The 26,048-nt window shown below is 37.7% G+C and overlaps 1 protein-coding gene across 8 annotated transcripts in view; it reads right to left on the bottom strand.

Moving 5' to 3' along the window:
- HMG20A (high mobility group 20A) overlaps positions 1 to 26,048 on the bottom strand; it is an 83,866-nt gene that overhangs the window by 48,661 nt on the left and 9,157 nt on the right. Inside the window, exons 1-2 of one of the 8 annotated variants that reach the window (XM_046008323.1) lie at positions 2,012 to 2,141; positions 1,261 to 1,364 (exon numbers count right to left, since the gene is read on the bottom strand). The exons of 6 other annotated variants lie outside the window; for them this stretch is intronic. The gene's annotated coding sequence lies outside the window, so the exon portion shown is untranslated. Of the gene's footprint in view, positions 1 to 1,260; positions 1,365 to 2,011; positions 2,142 to 26,048 lie in introns of those variants that run through there. One more of the 8 variants, XM_046008322.1, reaches the window with a different exon arrangement.

The raw sequence follows: 26,048 nt of genomic DNA, 5'->3' as shown, positions 1-26,048 counted from the left end.
GGAAGAGGCAGAGGGAGAATCTCCAGCAGATTCCCCACTGAATGTGGAGCCGATCTCTCCACCCTGAGATTGACCTGCACTGAAATTTAAGAGTCGGATGCTTAATCAACTGAGCTACTCAGTCACCCCTATTATTTTTAAAAATGTTGGTAGGGTAGGGACGTCTGGGTGGCTCAGTTGGTTAAGCAGCTGCCTTCGGCTTGGGTCATGATCCCCGTAGTCTGGAATCAAGTCTCACATGGGGCTCCTTGCTCGGCAGGGAGCCTGCTTCTCCCTCTGCCTCTGCCTGCCACTCTGCCTGTTTGCGTCCTCTCTCTCTCTGATAAGTAAATGAAGTCTTAAAAAAAATGTTGGTATGGTAGTGTAGGAAATATTTTTATTATTTTTTAAAGCTTTTATTTATTTATTGGTGTGGGGGGGAAGGGGCACAGCAGGGGAGCAGCAGGCAGAGGGAGAGGCTGGCTCCTTGCTCATCAGGGAGCCCAATGCAGGACTTGATCCTAGCACCCTGGGATTGTGACCTGAGCCCAAGGCAAACACTTAACCGACAGAGCCATAAAAGCATCCCATGTGTAGGAATTAAACAATAAAGAAATGGATTCATTCACACAACAAATATTCATTGAGTATCTGACATTCTAGGCACTTTCTGTGTACTGGGATAGAAGCAGTGATCAAAACAGGCCAAAAAAATCCCTGCCCTCACACAGCTCACAGTACAATGGGACAGACAGACAAAAAACAAGATTAAAAAAAAAAGTAAAATGAATAATGTCATATAGTGATAAGCACTAAGAAAAAAAATAGAGCCAGTGAAGAGGCCAGGAAGAGTTCAAGGGAAGGGGGTGTTTGGAATTCTAGATAGAGGCCAGGAAAGACTTCACTGAGGCCTACAGGAGGGGAAGGATAGAGTGATGCATGTATGTGAGGTTAGAACGGTCAGGGCAGGGCAAACAACCACTGCAAAGGAGGATACTGAATGTGATGGAAGGAGGCAAATGTGGCTGGACTAAAATAAGGGCAAAAACAGTAGATGAGATCTGATAGCTGACTAGGGACCAGACAGCACAGGGCTCTGTCAGTCATAGTAAGGACTTTGGCTTCTTGCTCTGAGACGAGAAGCCACTAGAGGTTCTGAGTAAGACATGGTATCTAACATTTCTAGGACCACTCTGCCTGCTGTTTCCAGAACAGAATGAAGAATGGAGAAAGTCAAGGTAGAATAAGGAGTTCATTTGGAAATCTACTGCAATAATCTACCTGAAAGATGAAGGTGGCTTGGATCACAGTGGCAGTAGTGGAGGTGGTGAGAAATGGTTAGATTCTTGATTTGAAGGTAGAACCGATCTTTCAGTTGAAAGTAACTAAAAAAAAGTTAGGACATATTTCAACTGTAGAATCATAACCTGTTTAGTGGTAAAGGGTGGGCTATACTAACAATATGCTACTTGCAATTTTTGTGAAGCTAAATATTATACAGTGTTTTTTGGGGCCACAAAGGAAATAATCCAGCCTCCTTTAATGCAAATGCTTGCAGAGTTTACATTTTACCAACAAATATTTGTTGAGCACCTTTACTGTGTGACCAAGACTGTGCTTGGCGTCAAGCGGTACACAGATCTGTAGTATGTTATGGTCCTTGGTCTAGAGATACTGTTCTCAAAACAACAAGAAGTGGGAAGAAGAGGCCAGAATTAGAAACAAATAATAATCTTTCATCTCTGTCAGTGATTTTTTGAAGTAAAAGTTTGTTAAATTTTGAGTCCGATATTTTCTTTTAAAAACATGGAAGTATTACATCATCAAAAGAAACTGAACACTGCTCAGATTTCCTTTTAGACAGTTTGATTACTGTACGTGAATTCCACCCCCTCTCCCCCACGGGAACCTTGATGGCACATTGTTATCATAGGACACAAAATGTGTTGTGAGAGAAAAGAAAACCCCAAACACCTAGCAATAGTGTTTCATATTGGGCATAAAGCACACCAATAACAGAGAAAACACTTACCTCTTACAAAGCAAAAATCTATCCTTTAGAAGCGGGGTATTGTCTTCTGAGTTCACAATCCACCAATCTGGCTTTTTCATGGTGGACGGTGGGTCCCAAGTGGCCCTTCCTACACAGACTACCTAAAACGCTGCTTTAATTATTAGTAAACAAGGAGAAAACCGCCCGAATAAGACAACTTCTGGCCCAATACCAGAACTAAGAGTTCAAGGAATCCAGTAAGACTTGGCATTACTTTCTCTGGGTAGAATACTTTGCCAAACAATTTCCTGGGACACTTGGGTACTATGAAACAGTAAAAAGGTGGGTGTGTATGAGGTGGGGGTGGGTGGAGAGGTAGGAGGAAGGTGGGGAAGAGGAACACCCTAACGGGCATACTCCCTGTAGGAGGCTGTTATGATATACAAAAGAGTGTTTTCAACAATATGCAATGTTATAATCTAATCTTACATTTGGGAAACCAATGCAATTAAGTATACAAAATGCAGAAAGTTAATGTTCTTATTTGGTGAAGACACATATGTATATTTTTGCACTTCTTGGTGAGTCTCATGGTGGGTATATTAGAATAGAGGAATTTTATGTTTATCAACAGGGGAAATGAGTTTTAAACGAGTCTGAAATCAGTTTTAAAGCTGAAAAATAAGGCTTATCACAGTTTATTATATTTAACTATGATATGCATTGAAGACAGAACTAAATAAGGTTGACAAGAAATTCTTTTCCTTTTACAGTTCATGACATACTGCCGGGACAAATGGACAAACAGTAAAAAAATGTGAAGGCTGTAGCTGATGTGTGTAAAGATATTTATTTAAATCTACGAGAAAAACAGGGAGGAGACAGATGAATTGAACAGACGGAGTAACCAGCTAACTGCTCATTATCATAATAAATTCACAGATGCAGTGGAGATCTGAAGGCAGCAGAAAATACCAGCTGAATAAGTGCCTGGGAAGGAAACACTTAGCACAGGGTCCTCACATGTTTGGAATCCAATTTCATACCAGGGAGGTAGATAGGATTCTTTTCTTGCTCTAAAACAAAATGGTTCAAGCCTAGAATCTGAGGAAAGCAACAGATGAGAGTGCAGAAGAAACAAAGGTCCCTAGTATTTTGACCTGAACAAAAACTTACTAGTTAACAGTTCTAGGGGAAGGGTCCCTATTGGTTCAAGGAACAGTGCTCCTCTATTTTCTTATATTTTACACTGTTCTCTTCAGCTCGAACCTGCAGCTGTGAAACAAGACTGCAAAGAAGAGATGGAAAGAATGTTCCTTTCTATTACAGGCAACAACTCCCAAACCTTTTACCCTTTCAAAGCCGATGAATACTAAAAGATGACATACTTTGAGAAGGAAAATTGGAGATCATTTATAAAAACTAGAGTGTTAAAAAAAAGGGAAAGAGACTCCATCAAAGTGTTCTTCATTTTAATCAACTCACAAATTAAAGTCTCTTCCTAGGGGGAATTCCTAAAAGAAAAACAGAGAGCTTTGGGTAGAAGGGAATTTTTCTTTATCCAAAAGTTGAAGACAAAAAAGAAAACAAAACAAAAACCCAAACACTTTTGTTGCAGGGAGGCCAAACAATAATAGTCTTCACCACTTTGAACAGTAAAATGAAATTCAGTTTTCATCACAAAACAAATAAGACATAATTGTAATATGCTTAACAGAACAGTTTCAACTGAAAAGGAGATTTAAAACAGAATTATAGTTCTGTATTTTTTATTTTAAATCTTAAATCTTTACAATGCTCAGGACTTTAGAAAGTAAACCAAATGGTCCCTGAATTCAGCTTTGACATATTTAATGCTCCAGAAGTACAGTTTCCTAGGAACACTGTTCCTTTAAATACTCTACCCAATATGATAAGGCTTCGCCCTTCATACACAGAACCTCTAGGCTCTCACCCACCCAGGCAATTCCAACCAAGTGGTTGGATGTTATCTTCCTGGTTTATTATAAGCTGTTTCATTTCCTTTTTTTTTTTTAAGATTTTATTTATTGATTTTTCAGAGAAAGAGCACATGCAGGGAGAGTGGCAGGCAAAGGGAGAAGGAGAAGCAGGCTCCTCACTGGGCAGGGATCTAGCCATGAGGCTCGAACCCAGAACCCTGGGATCATGACCCGAGCCAAGGGCAGACACTTAACCAACTGAGCCTCTTAGGCATCCCTAACTTCCTTTGTTTTTAGGTGGAAAAAAAGGGAAACAAACTGAGGGTTTCAGAAAGGAGAGGGGTCGGGGGATGGGGTAGCTTGGTGATGGGTATTAAGGAGGGCACGTGTTGTGATGAGCACTGGGTGTTACACGCAACTAATGAATTGCTGAACACTGCATCAAAAACTAATGATGGCGATACGGTGGCTAACTGAGCATAATGGAAAAAAAAACACACATTATCGGGGTACCTGGGTGGCTCAGTTGGTTAAGCGTCTGCTTTGGGCTCAGGTCATGATCTCGGGGTCCTGGGACAGAGCCCCGTGTCAAGTACCCTGGTCAGTGGGGAGTCTGCTTCTCCCTTTTGCTCCTCCCTCCACCCTGCTTGTGCTCCCTCTCTCTCAAATAGATACATAAACAAAGTCTTTAAACAAAAAACCACATTATCTTAAATCTGAGGAGTAACCAGACTAATTAAACCACCTCAAAGATTCTTGGTATTTACTAAAATCTGACAAATCTGTATTTCCAGTAACCTGGAAATTATTACTGTTCAAATACTCTCTTGTCAGGTAAGGCAGGTCTTGGTCCCAGGGAGTAAGAATGTGCAGAATGATTTATTTTGCTTTTCTTTCTGCGTTAAATGCACCTACTTGTTTGTGTTAGTGCAAGTTACTTCTGTCAGAACAGAAATTCACTAGACCACCAAGCAGAGGCATTATATGATTATCTGTTTTCAGTAACTTCATATGGAAAAATGGGGCTAATACCTTCTTTATTTAACTCAAAAAAGATGTGGTGAAGACCAAATAAGTATTTCTTTACATGCTCCACAAATAAAAGAATGTGAAAGCTCTTTTTGCTAATCATGTTACAAAGTTTTCAGTGAAATATTTATAAGTATACTATACAGTCTATACTTATATTAAGAGACCAGATACAAAAGAAAAATAATTGGAAAGAAACACAACAAAATGTTCCAAGTAATTATGTTAGGTGGAATTATGAGTAATTACTTTCTACTTTTTGTTTTAACTCTCCAATATTTAGTCATAGGGTTAGTTACTTTAAAGATTTTATTTATTTATTTGACAGAGATGACAAGTAGGCAGAGAGGCAGGCAGAGAGAGAGAGAGAGAGAGAGAGAGAGAGAGAGGAGGAAGCAGGCACCCTGCTGAGCAGAGAGCCGGATGTTGCGCTCCATCCCAGAACCCTGGGATCATGACCTGAGCCGAAGGCAGAGGCTTTAACCCACTGAGCTACCCAGGCGCCCTGGGGTTAGTTACTTTAAAGAAAGAGGAAAGTGCTGTCAAGAACTGTAGGCTTTTTAAACTTCAATTTTAATTTCACACACAATACATGAATACATTTTCTTTTTTAAAGTTTGGCTACACATAAAGCTAAAATTCTCTTTGACCTGATTCTCTCCACTCCCCTCTCCAGAAAATTTGCCATTAGAGGAGTTAATAGCTTATTGCTGAAAGGAGCCTTAGAGAGAATTTCTAGCGATATATTCATTTTCTCTCTCTCTGTCTCTAAAATCAGAATTAGCCCTACAGGGCAGAGAAGAGTAAACATGTCTAGCAGGAAGAGCACGAGGGCACAGTTTATGAACTTGGTGTTTTATATTAAAAAATTCATTTAAATTCTGCATTCAATTTTACAGAATAGTGTTTATTTTAACACATGAATGTTTGAAACTAGAGGAGACCAGGGAAAAGCATCTTGTACTTTTATAAAATGAAACATTTCCTTATGAGTGCAATACCACATAGCACAGATTAGGTTCACCTTCCTGACAGATAACGGACACATTTTGATACTGAGAAAAAGAAGTATCGTGACTTTCTGGTCCTTCTCTACTATACAGCAATATAATGAGAAATTCTACTATTGGCTAGAAATGTATGGTTAACTCAATTTATACCCTGTTATTTTTCCAGATAAAATTACATGACAATACACTGCAATTATTATACAAAATCCCATTTAATTATGGAAATATATCCATGACCATGTGTTTAATATGGCTTGGTGTTTCCCTAAAAGGTTTACTTCTGAAAATTACAATATATCTGAGGTTGATCAATGTATATTCTTATGTCACTGGCAGAAAAAGTAACAAGATTTTTATAAATAAGTTATTTTACTTCTTGCTAATATATCTTGCGATATACTTCGAACAGAATATACTTAATCCATCTCTAGCTCCACTGCCATCTCTTCCCCTTCAGACTCCAAATCTAGTTAGAGGAAAAAGCTCATCATTACCATGTTTTTCCACTGAAGCATCTTCTCTGGAGGCATTTTGTCTTATTACAAAGTCTCTCCAAATATCTAATTTGGTTCTGGGTGTTTAGTAACATTTGCATATTTAAAAGACAAAATTGGTAACTTAAAATCAAGATGTGCTGATGTGAACAATGAGGACATTCTATAGCAAGTTCACTCATAATTTTGGGGCGGGGGGAACAAAGCACCTCAAATTATTGAGAAAGGATTATGTGCCATATGACTACTGGCAGGCAACCTGAGGTGCCAGAAAGCACTCTGGGGTCAGGGAGTCCGGCCCTGAGTTCAGGCTAACGCCACCAAGTAACTGTCTTCTGGGATCCCTAACCTCCTCTGGCCCAAGTTCTTTATCTGCTGATGAAGGACAAAATGAATTCAAGTTTGTTCATCACACCATGACAGAACACCATGAAATTAACACATTCAATTAAAGGAATTAAAAACGATTTTACAAACTAGCAGAAAATAGGAATATATTAAAAATTCAATATAAAATCACAATAACAAACATATACGTACATACACAAACACAAAGTTCCTGAAGCACAGTATGTATTTCTGAATTCTTCTGTTAGTATTTATTTGCTATCTGGAAGTGCATCATGGTTAAAGTTAAGGTTCTGAAATCAGACTGCCTGGATTCAAATCCCATCTTCTATTTTCAGCCACAGAAGCTGGGCAAGTTAATAGCGCTGAGCATGTTCTCTCATCTGTGAATGAGGATAATAACAGTACCTACTACAGAAGTTATTTGAAGAATTAAGTCATGTAAAGCAGGTTGTATGGTATCTACCACATAGTAAGGGCCCCATAACAATAATGATAACAGTAACAGTAGCAAGCACTTCTTGAGTGTTTACTAAGTAACAGCCACTATGGTAAGACTTTTACATGTATTATCTCATTTAATCTTCAACTACCATGGGTATTGTCTCATTTAATCTTCAACTACCATGGGGTAGATACTATCATTAGTTCTTTTTTATAGTGAACTACCAACAGAGAAGATAAGTAATGTAATCAAGTTAACTGTGGTAGTCATCATAGCTCTTCACAAATATTTTTAGTTTTCTTTTCAGGAACCACAGTAGATTACACCATGGAACTCAGAGGGTCAATCATAGTAGCAAGAGTCCAAAAGCAATTTTCCATGTTCCCCTCCTCCATTACAGTGACCATGTTGTATCACAATGGAGTTTATATCAGTCTCTGCCTAACTGACCAAAAATAGCATACCCCCTTGTTAACTCACTTTGGAAAAGTAGCATGAGTGAGAAAAAAGCCACTGAGATCCTACAGTGGTTTTGTTATCAAAGCAATAAACAAGTTTATCTTGATAGTAAATTTCAGATTTGGTGTCATCATAATTATCTACTTATTTGCATGCTAAGTTTAAGATTGATATTATGGGAGAAAATAATACAATTCTATGCATTTCTTTCTTTTTTATTTTGATGTGTGAACCAATGAAAGTTTACCATTATCTAGTTTAGTATCAGAATTTAGGAATTATTGGTCAAAATGTCTTCATAATCTTGGGCTAGGCAAAGACTTTTTAAAGAGGAAGCAAAAAGCACTAACCAGAGAAAAGAAAAATGATGAACTAAAGTTCACCAAAGTTAAGAACATCTGTTCATCAAAGACCATGTTAAAAGCATAAAAAGTCTGAAAAACTTCAGAATGGGAGATAATATGTTACAAATATGGCCCCTAAAGCCTCAGATTCAGAATGTACAAAGAACGCCTACAAATAAATGACCCATTTTTTTTAAAAAAGGGGTAAAAATAAAGCAAGTGCTTCATAAAAGAGACTATCCAAATGATCAACAACCATAGAAAAAGATATACTACAACATATTCACCAAAATGGCTAAAATAAAAGACTGACAATACACAGTGCTGACAAGCATGAGAAGAAACTGAAATTCTCGTATGTTGCTGGTGGGAATTTAAATGTGCCCAGTCCCTCTGGAGAACTGTTTGTCAATAACTGCTAAAATAAACCTATCCTATGAATCAGGAACTGCATTCCTAGTAATATCCTAGAGAAATGAGTGCTGATGTTCACCGAAAGACCTGTAATAGGGATGTGCATAGCTCCATTATTAAAAAAAACAGCCTAAAACTGGAACCAACGCATACTTTCATCAACAGCGGCAAGGATACATCATGATATAGTCTTACAATGAAATGAGTGAACGACTGCTACATGCAACATGGACGAACTTCACAGACAGAATGATGTCAGAAGAAGCCAGACGCAGAGAGTAAATATTCCACGAATCCATTTAGGTGACATTTAAGTAAAGATAAAGCTACTCTTTGGGGACACAGTCAGCATAGCAGTTACCTATGGTAGAGGGAGAAAGGGTACTGACTAGAGAGCCTCCTGAAGTGCTGGAAATATTTGCAGGTGTGTGTGTGTGTGTGTATGCACAAATTCATTGACTTATTCACTGAAGATCTGTGTACTTTACTGTAAATACCACAGTTATAAAAAGTTAAAAGTAAAAAAGGAAGCACTGGTTTAAATAAGAATTCTAGGACCAAAGGTTCCCACAAAGATCACCAGGTCCAACTAAACAACCAAGGCTCAGGTCTCAACCTGAATGTGTCTCTTGGGAATGTATGAGAAGCTCTGATTTTTCTTTATAATGAACCCCAAACCTATTCCCAAGGAACTTCTACCCTTGGGTTCTCATTCTACTCTTCTGGGGACAAAAAGAACAAGTGTGCTCCCTCTGCCAAATCATTTTCCCTCAGTTATCCCAAGACTAATCTGATGCCAGCTAAGATTCCTTTCAGCTCTAAAAATTCTGTAATTTTATATTTTTATAAGTCCACATTTCTTTCATTGCTCTTTCTCTACATCTCTGTAGAACTTTACTTTTTCAACCAAAGTATTCTAAAGTTTTTTTTTATTATTATTTTTTTTTAATTTTTTTTTTCAAAGTATTCTAAAGTTAAGCTTCAACCCGAGTAGATAAACAGGTATTAGATTTGTACTCAAAATGTGAATTTTTTAAAAGATTTTTATTTATTTATTTGACAGAGAGAGAGATCACAAGCAGGCAGAGAGTCAGGCAGAGAGAGGGGGAAGCAGGCTGCCGCTGAGCAGAGAGCCTGATGTGGGGCTCGATCCCAAGACCCTGAGATCATGACCCAAACCGAAGGCAGAGGCTTAATCCACTGAGCCACCCAGGCACCCCTCAAAATGTGAATTTTAAACAATCACTATTTACAGTATATAGCTGGCCACATCTGTATGCTAATGAGAGCAGGAAGGAACATCTCTCAATACATTAGAATATCAGAGTTCCTTATGAAAGATACTCAGCTCACTTGGATTTGAAGAATGCTTACCATTAGATGTCTAGGCTGGGAAGATGAGAAGTGTATTTCTTAGACAAAGAATAAGTCAAGCCAATGGTGATTATTTTGGCCAGTACATACCTTATTTGGTATGTATGAATATATGGAAAACACTGGTTATGCCTAAAGCGATGAATCAGAGTGTGTGTGCTTCATGAATAAACATAAAAGGATTTCTCTAACCTCAAAGAGCCAAGTTAAGCATTCATGGAATTGTGTATTTTAAGGCATTCAACAGTCTCTACAGAGTAAAGTTTAGGAGATAAACGTAAAACCAGAATGAGATTTTTCTCACACTCAATGTATACTGTAGTAGTACTCAGGCATTCTGTTTTAAAAGTTTGCCTGCATTATCATTTTGTACCTATGATTGTCCTTTTACACTGCTACAACCTCATATTCTTACCATTTTGTCCTTTAGCGAATGGACTAGAACAATAATCAAGACAGGCTCAAGATTATCTACAAAATCTGCAACATGAATTATGCAAAATGAAATGTATTCATTTCATGACTCTGGGGAAGTTTTGAGGCAGAATATAAAAGTAAGAACAAGAAGGAAAATCTAACAGTAATGCTTTATTGTAATCTGGTAGAGAAATTCTTGCATGGCTGTGCTTTTCAAGACTAAAGGTGCTCTGAAATTGATGGTTTTAAGGAGGTTACAGAGAAATATGGATAGATTAAAAGCCTGAAGGCAGTAAAGGTCATCTATCAGACTGAATTAGGGAAATCCTCAACATAACCTAAAGATTCTCATCAATAACAATGAACTGAAGGCTTGAGCTGCACACTGCTCAATGATGTACTGATCTATAAAGGAGAAAACAAAATGTGCCAGGATTTCCAAGTTTAGCATTTGACATCAAACTCAAACTTTTCTGAACTCGTCTGGAGCTGCCAACTTTTTATTCATCGAATGCTTGGCACTTAAACTCTATTATCAGGAATATTCCTTTAATGTGCTATAAGCAATTCACACTTAACAGCTATAAAACCGAATCCATCATCTTTTCCTCAAAATCTGTTCCATTCCCCATGTTCTCCATGTCGGCTGAGAGTATTCTACTCTGTCACTAAGGCTAAAAACATGCAGTCCTTTTTGGCATTTCCCCTGCTCTTACTGCCACAGTGAATTCCCTCACCAAGCCCAGTTGATTCTGTCCTTTCTTCTGTGTCCCTGTTACTACTGTCTCAGTTAAAGCCGTCAGTTTTCTTGGCCCGAGTATTCCAACAGCCTCCTGCCTGCCTGTCCCTCCTGACTCCAACCTGCTTCCACACAACTACCTGATCATTCTAGATAAAAATCTAATCATGCATAGCATTCCTTGTTTAAAGTCATTCAAGAGGCTACCCACTATCTTCAGGTATTTTTACTTTTTTTGTTTTAAAATTCTGTCTGAAAGCATAAATTCTGTCTTATGCTTGTTTGAGTCTTTAAAGTTCAAATGTTCTACAATAAGGACACATTATGATATCATTAGATATAAAGCAGTAACATTTGGCGTGTAATCGGGAATGATCACTTAAACCAGTTTTGGGATCAGGAAAAGGAACATTTAAATGAAATAGAACATGGAAAGTTTATAGGGCAGTTGGGTGGCTTAGTTAACTGAGAGTCCGACTCTTGATTTCGATTTTGGCTCAGGTCATGATCTCAGAATTGTGAGATCAAGCCCCTCATTGGGATCCCCACTCAGCAGAGAGTTGACTTGAGGATTCTCCTTCTGCCCCCTCTCCACTTGCACTCTCTTCCTCTCTCTCTAAAATAAAAATAAATAAATCTTTAAAAAAGTTTAAATTAGGGTGCCTGGGTGGCTCAGTGGGTTAAGCCGCTGCCTTCGGCTTAGGTCATGATCTCAGGGTCCTGGGATCGAGTCCCGCATCAGGCTCTCTGCTCAGCGGGGAGCCTGCTTCTTCCTCTCTCTCTGACTGCCTCTCTGTCTACTTGTGATCTCTCTGTCAAATAAATAAATAAAATCTTTAAAAAAAAAAGTTTAAATTAAAACAATGTATTAAAAAATTGTATTTTCCCTATATTGAATTTACATCTTTAGTACCATCTCTTTGTACTTGCATGAAATATCTTATAAATTTATCCTCTAGGTTGTAAGATGAATCTGGCTTGATAATAAATTGTTACACAGAGCTGCTAAATATTCAGTTAAAAAAAAAAAAAGCAGCCCTGAACTTCTCTTTAAGTAAATAAAAGAACAATAAACTATATCATTAGCTTGTATCCAGGAAATGAATGTAAGTATGAAAAGATAATAAAAGTGAGTATCATAAGATAAAAGTGAGTATACATAAGATATCATAACGATGCTCTATATGCATCCTTAGCCTTCTACCTATGATGGAGTTTACTCTTAGTTTTTGAACTGGGAAGATTATTTTCCACAGTATCGTATTGAAACACATGGTTTACCTCTTCAGATTAAGAAACTATTCAGATAGAGTAATTTCTAGTCTCTCCCATAACCCTCTTAATTACAGTATCTATGTTCTTTCCTGCAATACATTTCTGTTGTTATCAACTCCCAAATCTCTCAAGAGCAAATGCCATTCAGTATTACTATACATGCATTACCAAGTAAGGCAGGGGAAGCTATGAAACTGACTGAGATCCCATGATGCCAGTTTAATTTCAATCTGCCTTCCAGGCTCCCAAAACATGTCAGCACTATTGTAGTTAAGTAGGTTATAAGTTTTGGGTGATGTGATTTGCTTGAAAGACAAAGAGCAGAGTGTAGAGCAGACTATTATGGGTCATAGCAAAGTAAGTTCAGATCTGTAGCTACAATTTATTTTTTATTATGCATATTTATTAAGTACTGAAACAATAAACATGAAGCCCAGCTAAGAGTTGAACACACCAGGTTACACACATGCTTTTCCTACCTTCTAAGAGAGCCCAGTTCCAAAAAAGACGTGGGGGGGGGGGGGGCGATTTAAATAATAATTTAAGTGCTTGGGAGGAAAAAAGCTCTCAAAATTATTGTATTATACTCATAAAATGATGTACCGCTGAACTTAAATCCCCTTAATCTATTAGAAAAATAGCATTTTGAATTTCAAATCTTTAAACTCAAGCCTCCTATTGGATGATGATGAACTGTTAACTAACAGGATAGTATCTTTGATATCAAAATGGTTGCTGTACCCCTGGCTAAGCATTTTCTACTTTTTAATAAGGATGCAATTACATCGATTCATGCTTAGTCTTCCACCCAGCCCCATGGAGCAGAAAGATTCATTTATACAGTAGCACTCTAAGGTGGGACGCAAATAGAGATCAATTCCAATCCTGTGCACCATGATTATTTCATTACATGACAGACATTAAGCTACACACAAAAATTGAGTTGTAATTTCTAGTATGATAAGGTTTTACTTACCTAAAAAAATTAAGCTCTTTGCAGAAATGAATACAACTCTAGAAACAGTGACATAGACATAAAAAGGAAAGATTATAAACAATACATCTACTCTGCTCCTTACCAATAACAATGCTAAACAAATCAGAGAAGACACATAATTAGTAATGGCTGAGAGCTAGAAAGACATACTTGGCTCAGGTCTTTCTTGGTATAATAAATGAACCTGTACACTATCCTCAGTATCATGTATTGCTAGAGAATGATTTTAATTAAACGCCAGGGAGAAGAAATCTGCCAATTAGAATTTTGCAAGTAGTTTGTTTTGCTAGGAAATAAATGGCTAGCAGCTGACATTGTCTTTCTGGCAAAATAAAGCTCTTCTTTCCCCTTTTTTGAAATAAACATAAAAACCATTATGTTTATTTAATACACTTCCTAAATTGGCAATTAGCTTGAAAAGACTGTTTTTACATATGGCAGACTTCCCTGTACTTAAATCTCCCCATCCCCTCTATAACCATAGTGTACCATATTTGTATGTTGCTATAGTACTATAGAAAGAAATTCAATATTTCTCTATTATATTATTTCACTAGCTCTAGAGTCAGTGATCTACATTTTAAAAATCTCAAGAAAAAGTTGGCAGTAACAACCAGAGGACTGTGAAATTCAGAAACTTATTCAGTCATACCCGAGAGCAGACATTTTAAAACTCCTATGAGCCCTAATTTCATCGATATGAAAATAGCTATGGATGTATGGTAAATCTGCAAATATCAACAAATAGATGAAGCTCTAAAAACTTTTTTTTTTTTTTGAAGCTCTAAAAATTTTTTCACCAAGAGAGAATTAACAATTTTGCTAAAGGTAGAATAATGATGATGTTGTTGGTGATGTCAGAAACTTGGCTTTTCAAAAGCATTAAAAAATCCTCATTCTTGTTCTGTGCCCCTTCCCCACCATGCCCCTGAATCTGATTATATGCACAATAAATATCTGGCATTTTTTTTCAATTTATGGGATAAGTATGGTATCTAGACCTTAGAAATGAAGAATACCTCATTTACTATACATTAAGAAATATAAGTCTCTAAAACTGTTCCTCCTGAAATAAATTTTTTTTAAAAAGATTTTATCTTTTTATTTGACAGACAGAGACCACAGTAGGCAGAGAGGCAGGCAGAGAGAGAGGAAGGGAAGCAGACTCCCCAGCAAGCTCAGAGCCCAATGAGGGGCTCAATCCCAGGACCCTGGAATCATGACCTGAGCCGAAGGCAGAGGCTTTAACCCACTGAGCCACCCAGGCGCCCCTTGAAATGAAATTTATCTGGTCTAACATTGGTAGTAAACAGGCATTTTTAAAATGGGGTTTTTCAACCTAGTGGCCTGAAAACTGCTTCAAACTGTTGGACTTATTTTCTACAAACATACAATGAAACGTCTCATTTTACTGAAGTTAGCTTAAAAACAATTAAAATTTTAATTAAAAACTAAGTCTAAGATGAAGAAAGCAAATACATACTCTTAAGAAAATGTAGAATATTTTGTAATATCAAATCATAATAGGTCTGCACAGCTTATGAAACTTATATGAAGATATTATTATTATGAAATGTGGTCATTTTTGCCTTGTGATTAAAAGCTATGTCATATACTTATTGTGGTGGCATTTCAACATACTTAAATTAAAAAAAACCAGCTAATAATATTTACATAAACAATATTGTCAATTTCTGTAGTAAGCAAATGCAACTAGACCACCTTTCCTTTTCAGTGCCCTAAGAATTAAAAGAAAAAAAATGAAGCTCTAGAAAAGAAGACAAATTACTTAGCCAAGATTGCCACTGAGAATATTCTGCCTCTAGTTTTTAAGAGCTCCAATCTATGAAATGTGAACAGGTGTAGTCCTCTTTGGGGGTTTAAATAAAATTTGCCCACAACTGACAGCTCAGCTTAGCACATAAACTATACATCACTGAGAAGACTGACTTATCATCAAAAATGGTCTCCAGGCATTACAATGATTATGTGGTACCTTTCTCAGAGAGCAATTCTGAAGAAATAAAGGACTAAACCAGAGGAAACAATAACGCTTTCATGTTCCCAGGGTACAGGCACACATATGAAATGGTCCCTGACCTATAATTTACCTACGGTGGCATGCTATCTTTTCTCATTTACCATGTACTTACTAAACATATAACATGGGCATTTAGTTAAGATACTGGAACTATGACAGGGAGCAAAACAGTCTCTGTTGTCATGAAAGTTATGGTTTGAGGTGAAAGACATCAAGCAAATATATCAACAAACAAAATTTGAAATAAAAAAATTCTATGAATAAAACAGAACGCTATAGAATAACAGTGGGAGTTGTCATTTGGACAGGCACCACTCTAAAGAAGTGACTTGAACGTTAAATAGGTCTATTTCATGCTGAATAGAGGTGAGAAAGAACTTGGTGCTTTGGAGGAAGTGAGAGAAGCCTAGAGTGGGCTGCAGAAAATGATCAGGAGAAGAGAGCAGTAAAGAGAGAGAAGCATGAACGAGATCCTGCAGAGATGTGGGGCTGTGTCAAAGGTTTAGGTTTTCTCCAAAGCTTAAGAACAAATCTTTGAAGAATTTTAAGGAAAGGCATGATATATTTATGCTTGTTAAGGATCATTCTAACTTCTCTGTGAAGAATGGACTGACGGGTAGTAAGAATGGATATAGAAGGACCAGTTGGGAAGCTTACTGCAATAGTCCACCACAGCAAGATGGTGGCTTGAAATAGTATATTGGGAGTGGAGATATAGCATAGAGGGTCAATTCAAGATCTATTTAAGAACTGACAGAATTTAGTAGTGGTCTGGATGGGTGTGTGTGTCTGTGTATGTGCCCATGCATGTGCATGGTAATGAGGTTTTAAAAAAATTTTTATTTATTTGAGAGAGACAGAGATAGAGAGAGCATGAGGGGAGACACGAGGGAGAAGCAAGCTCCCCACTGAGCAGGAAGCCTGATGTGGGGCTTGATGCCAGGACCCCAGGATCATGCCCTGAGCCAAAGGCAGACACTTAAATGACTGAGCCACCCAGGTGCCCCGGTAATGAGAGGTCTTAAGAATGATTCAAGATGTCTAATTAGGAAGTCAGGAAATATTTATGGAGATAAGATTTACAGATAACAGGAAGACTGAAGATGTAGAAATATGGAAAGAGCCAGGCACTTAAGACTGAATATGCTCACTCTAAGATGCCTTTGAGATAAATAACAAGTTGGAAGCTGAATACCAGACCCTAGAGCTCAGAAGTCTGGGCTGGTGATAGGAACTTAGGAGTTTTCAGCACATATGGTGGTTGGTATTTTAAGTCAAGAATGTAAGAGATATCCTGGGGAGAGATGGTAGAGTAAGGAAAGAGGATTGAACCCTGAGGAATTCAATAATTAGAAGATGAACAGAGGAGTATGCAAAGGTGTCTGAGAAAGATGTGAACCCAGGCAGCTAGAAAACCAGGGATGAATGGTGTCAAAGAGTATCTGAAGAAAAAAATAAATAAATCCAAATGTTGCCAAGAGATTAAATAAAATGAGAATGTGAAAGATGTCTGTTTTTTGGCAACAGGGAAGTTATGAGCAATCTGGCAAGACCCTTCTGATGTACTGCTAGTTGTAGATAAGCAAACCATCTATGTGGTTTGTATGCGGGAGGGGACACTAAAAAAATAACATAGCCTTTAAAGTAATTTGAAGGAGGTTAAGTAAACTAAGTTAGAAAAAAATTATACAAATTGTAAGTGCATAGCTTGTGAAAAGTATGACTTTCACCTACCATGTAACCCCTCCCATTCATTATCCCCATAAAAGTAACCGGTGTGACTTCTAATATCATAAATTTATTTTGCTTGTTTTCAAACTTTATCCACATACTACGTACTGTCTGGCTACTACATTTGTGTCTGGCTTCTTTTGCTCAATATTATGCTTGATGATCATCCCATGTTGTTACAGGAATTTATCCACCCTTTCTACTTGATGGATGTTAAAGCTATTAATAATGCTACTATGAATACTCTGGTACATTCTTGTCTTTTGGTGAATATATGTATAGATTTCTGCCACCCAGAATAGCTATGTCAGATACATACATGTCACTTTTGGAATATATAGCCAAACTGATTTCCAAAATAATTTTAACGATTTACATACACATCTACCAGTAGCATGTAAGTTTCAGTTGTTTTACACTAAGGTACTTGATATTGCCAGTCTTCTAAAATTTTGGCCATTTCTTAGGGAATGTAGTGGTACCTCACTCTCATAATAGTTATGTCTTTTGATGAATATAAGTTCTTAATTTTAATAATTCAATTTAACAATCTTCTTCCTTTTTGGATCATCACCTATTCCAAGACTGTTAAGATATTTTCAGTTTTCCCCTAAAGTTTTATCTTTAACATCTAGATCTAAGAACCAACTGGAATTGATTCTTGTTGTGAGGTAGTAATGAAGAGTCATTTTATTTTCTCCCCACACAATCCAGCACTATTTATTGAAAAATCCATTCTTTCCCTACTGTGCTGCAGTGCCTTTGCTGTCATAAAACCAAGCAATCACATGTATGTTAGACCTTCTGGACTCTTTATTCTGTTCCATAGATCCACTTGTCTATTCTCATGCGAATTATGATGCCAATTACTGTAGCTTTATAGCAAACCCTGTTACCTGGTAATGAAAGTCCTACAGCTTTGTTCTTAAAATTGTCTTGACTACTCTTAGTCCTTGTGGATTTTAATGTCCATGTCCATATGGACTTTATGTCCATGTGTATTTTAATATCAATTTGTCACTCCTTTTCTCTACCCTGTATATAAGCCATCTGGCATTTTATTAGGATTCTATTTAATCTATAGATCAATTTGGGAAGGAGTCAATCTTCACAATACTGAGATTCCCAATCTGACTACAGATTATTAGCTCTTAAATTCTGTGAAAATTTTCTTTTCTTTTTTTTAAAAATATTTTATTTATTTATTTGAGAGAGAGTGAGAGAGAGCATGAGAGGGGAAAAGGTCGAGGGAGCAGACTCCCCATGGAGCAGGGAGCCTGTTGTGGGACTAGATCCCAGGACTCTGATCATGACCTGAGCTGAAGGCAGTGGCTTAACCAAATGAGCCATCCAGGCGCTCTACTGTCAAAGTTTTCTGTCAAAAGGTCTTGCAAGGGGGCGCCTGGGTGGCTCGGTGGTTTGGGCTGCTGCCTTTGGCTTGGGTCATGATCTCAGGGTCCTGGGATCGAGTCCCGCGTCGGGCTCTCTGCTCGGCAGGGAGCCTGCTTCCCTCTCACTCTCTCTGTCTGCCTCTCTGCCTACTTGTGATCTCTCTCTGTCAAATAAATAAATAAAATCTTTAAAAAAAAAAAAGGGTCTTGCAAGACTTAAGTTTGATTTTTTTTGGATTCTATGGTAAATGGTATTGTTTTTGTAAATTTCATTTTCTAACTTATCGTTGCTTGTATACAAATTAATTTTGTATTTTGACCTTGCATTGAGTAGTCTTGCTAAATTCATTTATTAATTCTAATAATTTGTAGATTCTTTTAGACTTTTTACATTCCCAAGTAATACGTTTAGGTTCATGAAAGAGACTGGCCTGTAAATATTTTCTCTCAAAATGTGATGGTCGGGTTTTGACATCAAGGCTTTGCTGATTTCAGAAAACAAGCCGTGTTCTGTTGAAGAGTTTGAATAAGATTGGGGTTACTTCTTCTTTAAACATTTATACGAATTCACTAGTGGGGCGCCTGGGTGGCTCTGGTTGGTTAAGCATCTGTCTTCATCTCATGTTATGATCCCAGGGTTCTGGGATCAAGCCCATGTGCAGCTCCCTGCTCAGCAGGAAGTCTGTTTCTCCTTCTCCCTCTGTCCCTCTCCCTATTCATGCTCTCCCTCTCTAATACATAAATAAAATCTTAAAAAAAGAAAAGAATTCAATAGTGAAGCCATCTAGGCATGGCTTTCTTTGTAAATGAAATTTAAATAATGGAGTCAGTTTTGTTTTTTTTTTTAAGATTTTATTTATTTATTTGACAGAGAGAGACATAGCGAGAGAGGAAACACAAGCAAGGGGAGTGGGAGAGGGAGAAGCAGGCTTCCCACCAAGCAGGGAGCCTGATATGGGGCTCGATCCCAGGACGCTGGGATCATGACCTGAGCAGAAGGCAGAGGCTTAACCCACTGAGCCACCCAGGCGCCCCTGGAGTCAGTGTCTTTAACAGGTAAAAAGCAATATTCAGATATTCTATTTCTCCATGTGCCAATTTTGGTAAAGTATGTTTAACCATTCCACCTGAAATTTAAAATTTGCTTGCATGGAGTTGTTCATAATATCTTACCATTTTAACATGGGTGGAATCTGCAGAGAAATGTCTTCTCTCCATTCCTAATATTGTGTTCTTTTTTTTCTTTTCTAAAGAATTTATTCATTTGAGAGAGAGAGGGTGAGAGAATGCAAGCAAGAGCACAAACAGGGGGGGCGGCAAAGGGAGAGGGAGAAGCAGGTTCCCAGCTGAGCAGGGAGCCCAACAGCAAGGTTCAATCCCAGGACCCCGAGATCATGGCCTGAGCCAAAGGCAGATGTTTAATTGACTGAGACACCCAGGTGCTCCTCTTGATCACTACTGCTAGAGGCCTAAGTACCTTACTGATTTCTTCACAGAATGAACTTTTGGCTTTGTTGATATTTCCTATTGCACATTTGTTTTCTACTTCATTAATTTCTACTTTTTATTTTATTTATTTCTAAAGATTTTATTTCTTTATTTGACAGACAGATCACAAGTAGGCAGAGAGACAGGCAGAGAGAGAGGAGGAAGCAGGGTCCCCACTGAGCAAAGAGTCCAATGTGGGGCTTGATTCCAGGACCCTGGGATCATGACCCGAGCCGAAGGCAGAGGCTTTAACCCACTGAGCCACCCAGGTGCCCAATTTCTACTTTTTATAATTTCCTTTTTTCTACTTACTTTAATTTGCTGTTCTTTTCCTAATTTCTTGAGATGGATATTTAAATCACTGATTTTTGACTTTTTTCTTTTCTAATACATGCATTTATAGCTATAAATTTCCCATCCAATACAGCTTTAGCAGATTCACATGTATTTTGATATACTCTATTTTCATTATTATTCTGCTGCAAATGTGTTCTAATTCCATAGTGCTTTCTTTTTTTTTTTTTTTTTTTTTTTTAGATTTTTTATTTATTCATTTGACAGAGAGAGAGAGATCACAAGTAGGCAGAGAGGCAGGCAGAGAGAGAGGAGGAAGCAGGCTCCCCGCGGAGCAGAGAGCCCGATGCGGGGCTCGATCCCAGGACCCTGAGACCATGACCCGAGCCGAAGGCAGCGGCTTAATCCACTGAGCCACCCAGGCGCCCCTCCATAGTGCTTTCTTTTTGATCCAATGGGTTATCTGGAAATGTATTTTGAGGGGAGTTTCCCACCTACTCTTTTATAAATCATTTCTTACTTAATTCTATTATGGTTGGATAACATATTCTGGATTAAATTTGTTAAGACTGTCTCTATGGCCCATCATATGATTTATTTTGGTAAAGGATCTGTATGAACTTGAAAAAACATTTTTGAAGCTGCATTATGAGATACATACAAACTCACAGTTCTTATGTTTTCCTGAGAGAATCACCCTTTTGGGTGTCTGGCTGGCTCAGTTGATGGAATGTGGGACTCTTAATCTTGGGGTTGTGGGTTTGAGCCCCATGTTGGGTGTAGATTACTTTAAAAAAAATCTTTAAAAAAAGAATGGCCCTTTTATAATTATGAAATTTTTTTTTCTTTTTTTTTAAGGTTTTATTTATTTACTTGACAGACAGTGATCACAAGTAGGTAGAAAGGCAGGCAGAGAGAGAGGGAAGCAGGCTCCCTGCTGAGCAGAGAGCCTTGATGCAGGGCTGGGTCCCAGAACCCTGAAATCATGATCTGAGCCAAAGGCAGAGGCTTAACCCACTGAGCCACCCAGGCTACCTGAAATATTCTTTTTTTTTTTTTTTTAAATATTTTATTTATTTGACAGAGAGAAATCACAACTAGGCAGAGAGGCAGGCAGAGAGAGAGGAGGAAGCAGGCTCCCTGCGGAGCAGAGAGCCCGATGTGGGGCTCGATCCCAGGACCCTGGGATCATGACCCGAGCCGAAGGCAGAGGCTTTAACCCACTGAGCCACCCAGGTGCCCCTGAAATATTCTTTATTTCTTGTTATTCTTCTTGTATTCAAGTCTATTGTGTATTGCTACTTATACTACATACTGCATTATATACAATTTTTGTTTAGTGTTTGTATGATATTTTCCATTCTTTTACTTCCAGTCTTTCTCAGTCTTTACATTTATGGTTTATCTTTCATAAACAGTATGTAGTTGGATTAAAAACAAAGCAATTTACTGTTTTCACTGGTTTTTAAATAAAATTTGGTTTCTACCTATTATGTTGTTATTTTTGTCTCATCTGTTATATATGACCATTTCTTTCCTTCTTTTGGATTAATCTAGTAATTTTTCGTTCTGTTTTTCTCTTAGCTGTACATTCACTTACTGTTCTTTTATTGGTTATACAGGAGATTACAATATGAATCACCAACTTATTTTAGTCTAATAAAACATTAGGAATTCTACTGCTTCCCAGAGAATGCCAGGACCTTATTATTTCCATTTATACTGATCCTACCTTTTGTTATAATTATCATACATTTTAATTTTATATATATTTAAAATCCCAGCAGACATTATTATTATTGTTTTTATAAAATCATTGTTAATGTAGCTGTATCCATTTGTTTATGCTTTCTGTTGCTCTTTATTTTTCCTGAACTTTCAAGTTCCATCTAGGATCATTTCCCTTCTGTTTAAAAAATTACCTTTAGGGTTTTGGGTTTTTTTTTTGTTGTTGTTGTTGTTGTTGTTGTTGTTGTTGTTGTTGTTTTGTTTTTTAGTGAGGGTCTGCACACAATAAGTTGTTTTCACTATTTTTCTGGTAATCTCTTTATGTCTCATTACTCAGAACAACATTTTCATTGGGTATAGAATTTTAGATTGACAGTTATTTTCTTTAAGCACTTTAAAGATTGCATTCAATTATTTTTTTGACTTCCATTATTTCTTTGAGAAGTCAGATGTGTCTTATCACTGTTCCCTTCAATATGAAGGGTCTTAATTCCCTGGCTACTTTCAGCAGTTTTACTACAAAGTACCCAAGTTTGGTACTCCTTGCATTTATTCTTTTTTTTCTCTCCTCCCTGCATTTATTCTGCTTGGGGTTTATTATACTTTTGAAATCCATGGGCTGATGTCTTCCATCAGTTTTGGAAAATTCTCCCAAGGTACTTCATGGTATTGCTGCATTGGTGTCCATTTTTTTTGGTCAAACAGCCTGGGGGGTTGGAGGGCGTGAAACTGACATTTGCCCCTCAGGAAAGCACATGCTTTAGCCAACAGCCTACAAAGTCCCACATAAATTCAAGTTCCTGATGTGATTTACCCAACAGCCCTTATGATAACAGTCTTTCCTACTGCCCAGGGCCTCCCCTTTGTGTGTCCCCCAGGTAAGATCCCCTTGGAGCTCACCAAATTCTGTTCTTTTGGTTTCAGTTGACCAGTCAAGCCTTAGCCTGGGAACTTAAAAGCACTTCAGCCGTGGAACCTCATAAAGGCAATATGCCCCAGGCCTGTCACTCTCTGTATCAGCACCCCTGCCTTGATCTTCCTGTGTGGTTCCTTAAGGTGTACCATGCACTTTCTCTAGGACCTGTGAGAACTAAATTTTTCTATTTCAAGTCCCTTATGATCTTTTGTTGACCTGTGCTTCACCACTTGACACACCAGAGCTCTACTTACCAAAGATTAATTTAACAATTAGTCGTAACACATTATCTTTTCAAACATCACTTCTCCTAATTTTCTCTCTCCTTTTCTGGGACTCCAATAACAATAACAAGTGTATTAGACTTTTTCATCATATTTCTGAATATTCTCATATTGCTGCTATAACAAACAACCATAAAACTATTGGCTTAGAGTTATACAAATTTATTTTCTTATAGTCTGGCTGTTAGAAGTCTAAAAATTGTTCCAAAGGGCTGGATTCATCTGGAGGCTCTAGGGGATAATCCATTTCCTTGCCTTTTCCACCTTCTAGGTGCCGCCTCCATTCCCTGGTTTATGGCCCCTTTTTCTATCTTCAAAGCCAAGAATGCAGCATCTTCTCTTTTCTCTGATCTGTTTCTGTGTATCTTCTGTATATCTGATCCTTTTGCCTCTCACTTAAGACCCTTCTGATTACACAGGACACATCTGGATAATCCAGGATAATCTTACTCAAGATTCCTAATTTAGTCATATCGGCAAAGTTCTTTTTTGCTATGGAGGGTAACATATGCACAGGTTCTGGGATTACAATATGGACGTCTTTCAGGGACCATTATTAAGCCTTCCATATTCTCTTATACTTTTTATTATATTTTCATACTTTTTCTTTTCATGCTTCAGTCTGGTATTTTCTTTCTTTCTTTTTTTTTTTTTAAGATTTTATTTATTGACAGAGAGAGATCACAAGTAAGCAGAGAGGCAGGCAGAGAGAGAGGGGGAAGCAGGCTCCCTGCTGAGCAGAGAGCCCGATGTGGGGCTTGGTCCCAGGACCCTGAGATCATGACCTGAGCCGAAGGCAGAGGCTTAACCCACTGAGCCACCCAGATGCCCATTCGTCTGATATTTTCTAAGGCTCTATTTTCTAATTCATCTCTTCAGTTTTGTTAAATCCTATTAAAGGTTTTTGTTTCAGTTATTGTATTTTTTAGTTTCTAGAACTTCCAAATGATTTTAAAAAATAAATTCTAATTCTCTAGTGACATTTTCCATTTTAGCATATATTTCTTTAAACATATTAGTCACTGTTTGTGTCTGAGAACTCCAATATCTGTATTACTTCATCTGTTCCCATTGTCTGCATTTTCTCTCAGTCCTATTATTTTCATCTCCCTGGTAATTTTTGCTAACAAGGTAGATGAAAAATTGTAGAAGATTTTTTTTTTTTAAAGATTTTATTTATTTATTTGACAGAGAGAAATCACAAGAGAGGCAGGCAGAGAGAGAGGAAGGGAAGCAGGCTCTCCGCTGAGCAGAGAGCCCAATGTGGGACTCGATCCCAGGATCCTGAGATCATGACCTGAGCTGAAGGCAGCGGCTTAACCCACTGAGCCACCCAGGCGCCCAGAAGATTTTTATGATATTACTTCCTTCAGAGAGAAATCACCCTCTCCTCTGGAATGCAGCAACATAAGACAGGTCATCTTATTTATTTATTTATAAATATTTTATTTATTTGACAGGGAGAGAGAGACAGCAAGAGAAAGAGAACACAAGCAGGGGAAGCAGCAGGTAGAGGGAGAGGGAGAAGCAGGCTTCCCACTGAGCAGGGAACCCGATGTGGCACAAGATCTCAGGACCCTGGGATCATGACCTGAGCTGAAGGCAGATGCTTAACCAACTGAGCCACGCAGGTGCCCCCAGATCATCTTATTTTAATCAGAAACTGAGCTGATTTGAGGTTAGGTGGCGATTTTCATATGGCTCTCTTTCTAACTCTAGTTTGCCTCCACTTTAAAGTCCTTTAAAAGGGAATCCTATTTGACAGTCTGGGATGTTTATAGGTCCTTTCCTCCTTGTAGGGACTGGAATTTTAACTTTTGTTTCTTAACATCACAAGAGAGACAAAAATTTCACTCTGTTTTTCAGGGGTTTTCTGTTTAGCTTCTTAGTCTTTGACTCTGTGTAGCAAACACCCTAAGGGAAAAATAAATTTAAAAAATCATTTCTTGGCACCTAACCTTTTCTCTGAGGATTGTGGCTCCTTGGTCCCGGCCACCTGGGGATCTCTAAATTCCAATTTTTGTGTACCAGCCCTAAACTGGCTCCTCTGCTTCTAGCAGAAATCCTGTTAGGTTTCATAATTTCTTCTTTTGTACCATGAATTAAGCAAATTTCTAGAAGGGAAAAGAGAAGGATAGAGCATAAGCCCACTTTTTTGAAGTTGCCTGGACTCCATAGTTTTGGTTTCTTAAGTCTTGGCTACCCCAGTAGGTCTCTGATGCCACCATTCTTTCCTTTTCTTTTTTTGGTATGATATCTGCCTTTTCATGTTGTTCTCAACAAAAGCATCAGTCTGCAGCAACCCAGTCCTTCACAGCCAGAAGTGGAAGTGATAGCAGGGTTCTCAATCAAAACTCTACTGCTTATTAGCTGTGTGACTTTGGCAAATTACTTAACCAATATTTTTAAACATTCTGAGATTCAACTTTCTTTTATGTAAAATGAATACTATCTTATAAAGTTATAAGGATGTGAAGATTAAAAGAAATATGTTTGTAAAACATCTAATAACAAAAACATTTAATGAGGGCTTGCTATGTGACAGGCACTTTATGTGGATTTAATAATTTAATGGAGATATGGTTATTCTCTCCCATTTCCTTTCCAAGGTCACATAGTAGTAAGTGATGGAGCCAAGATTTGACTTCAGAGCACTTGTCCTACTAACTACTCAATAATACTTTTATAATACTGCTTTTGTATCATGTCTGATACCAGTCAAATGCTCAATAAATGTCAGTTGTTATTATACAGGAAATACAAATGCTTCAGAAATATACACTAATCACATCAGTTTTCCTCTATTTATTTTTTCCTTTTCATTTTTGAAAAAACATTCTTAAAACATCTATGTATTTTAAAAGAAAAAAAATTTTTAAAGATTTTATTTATTTGACAGAAAGAGAGAGAGAGAGATC

This window comes from Meles meles, chromosome 6 (genome assembly GCF_922984935.1).
Source record: "Meles meles chromosome 6, mMelMel3.1 paternal haplotype, whole genome shotgun sequence".
NCBI lineage: Eukaryota > Metazoa > Chordata > Mammalia > Carnivora > Mustelidae > Meles > Meles meles.
This window is presented reverse-complemented; position numbering and strand designations above follow the sequence as displayed.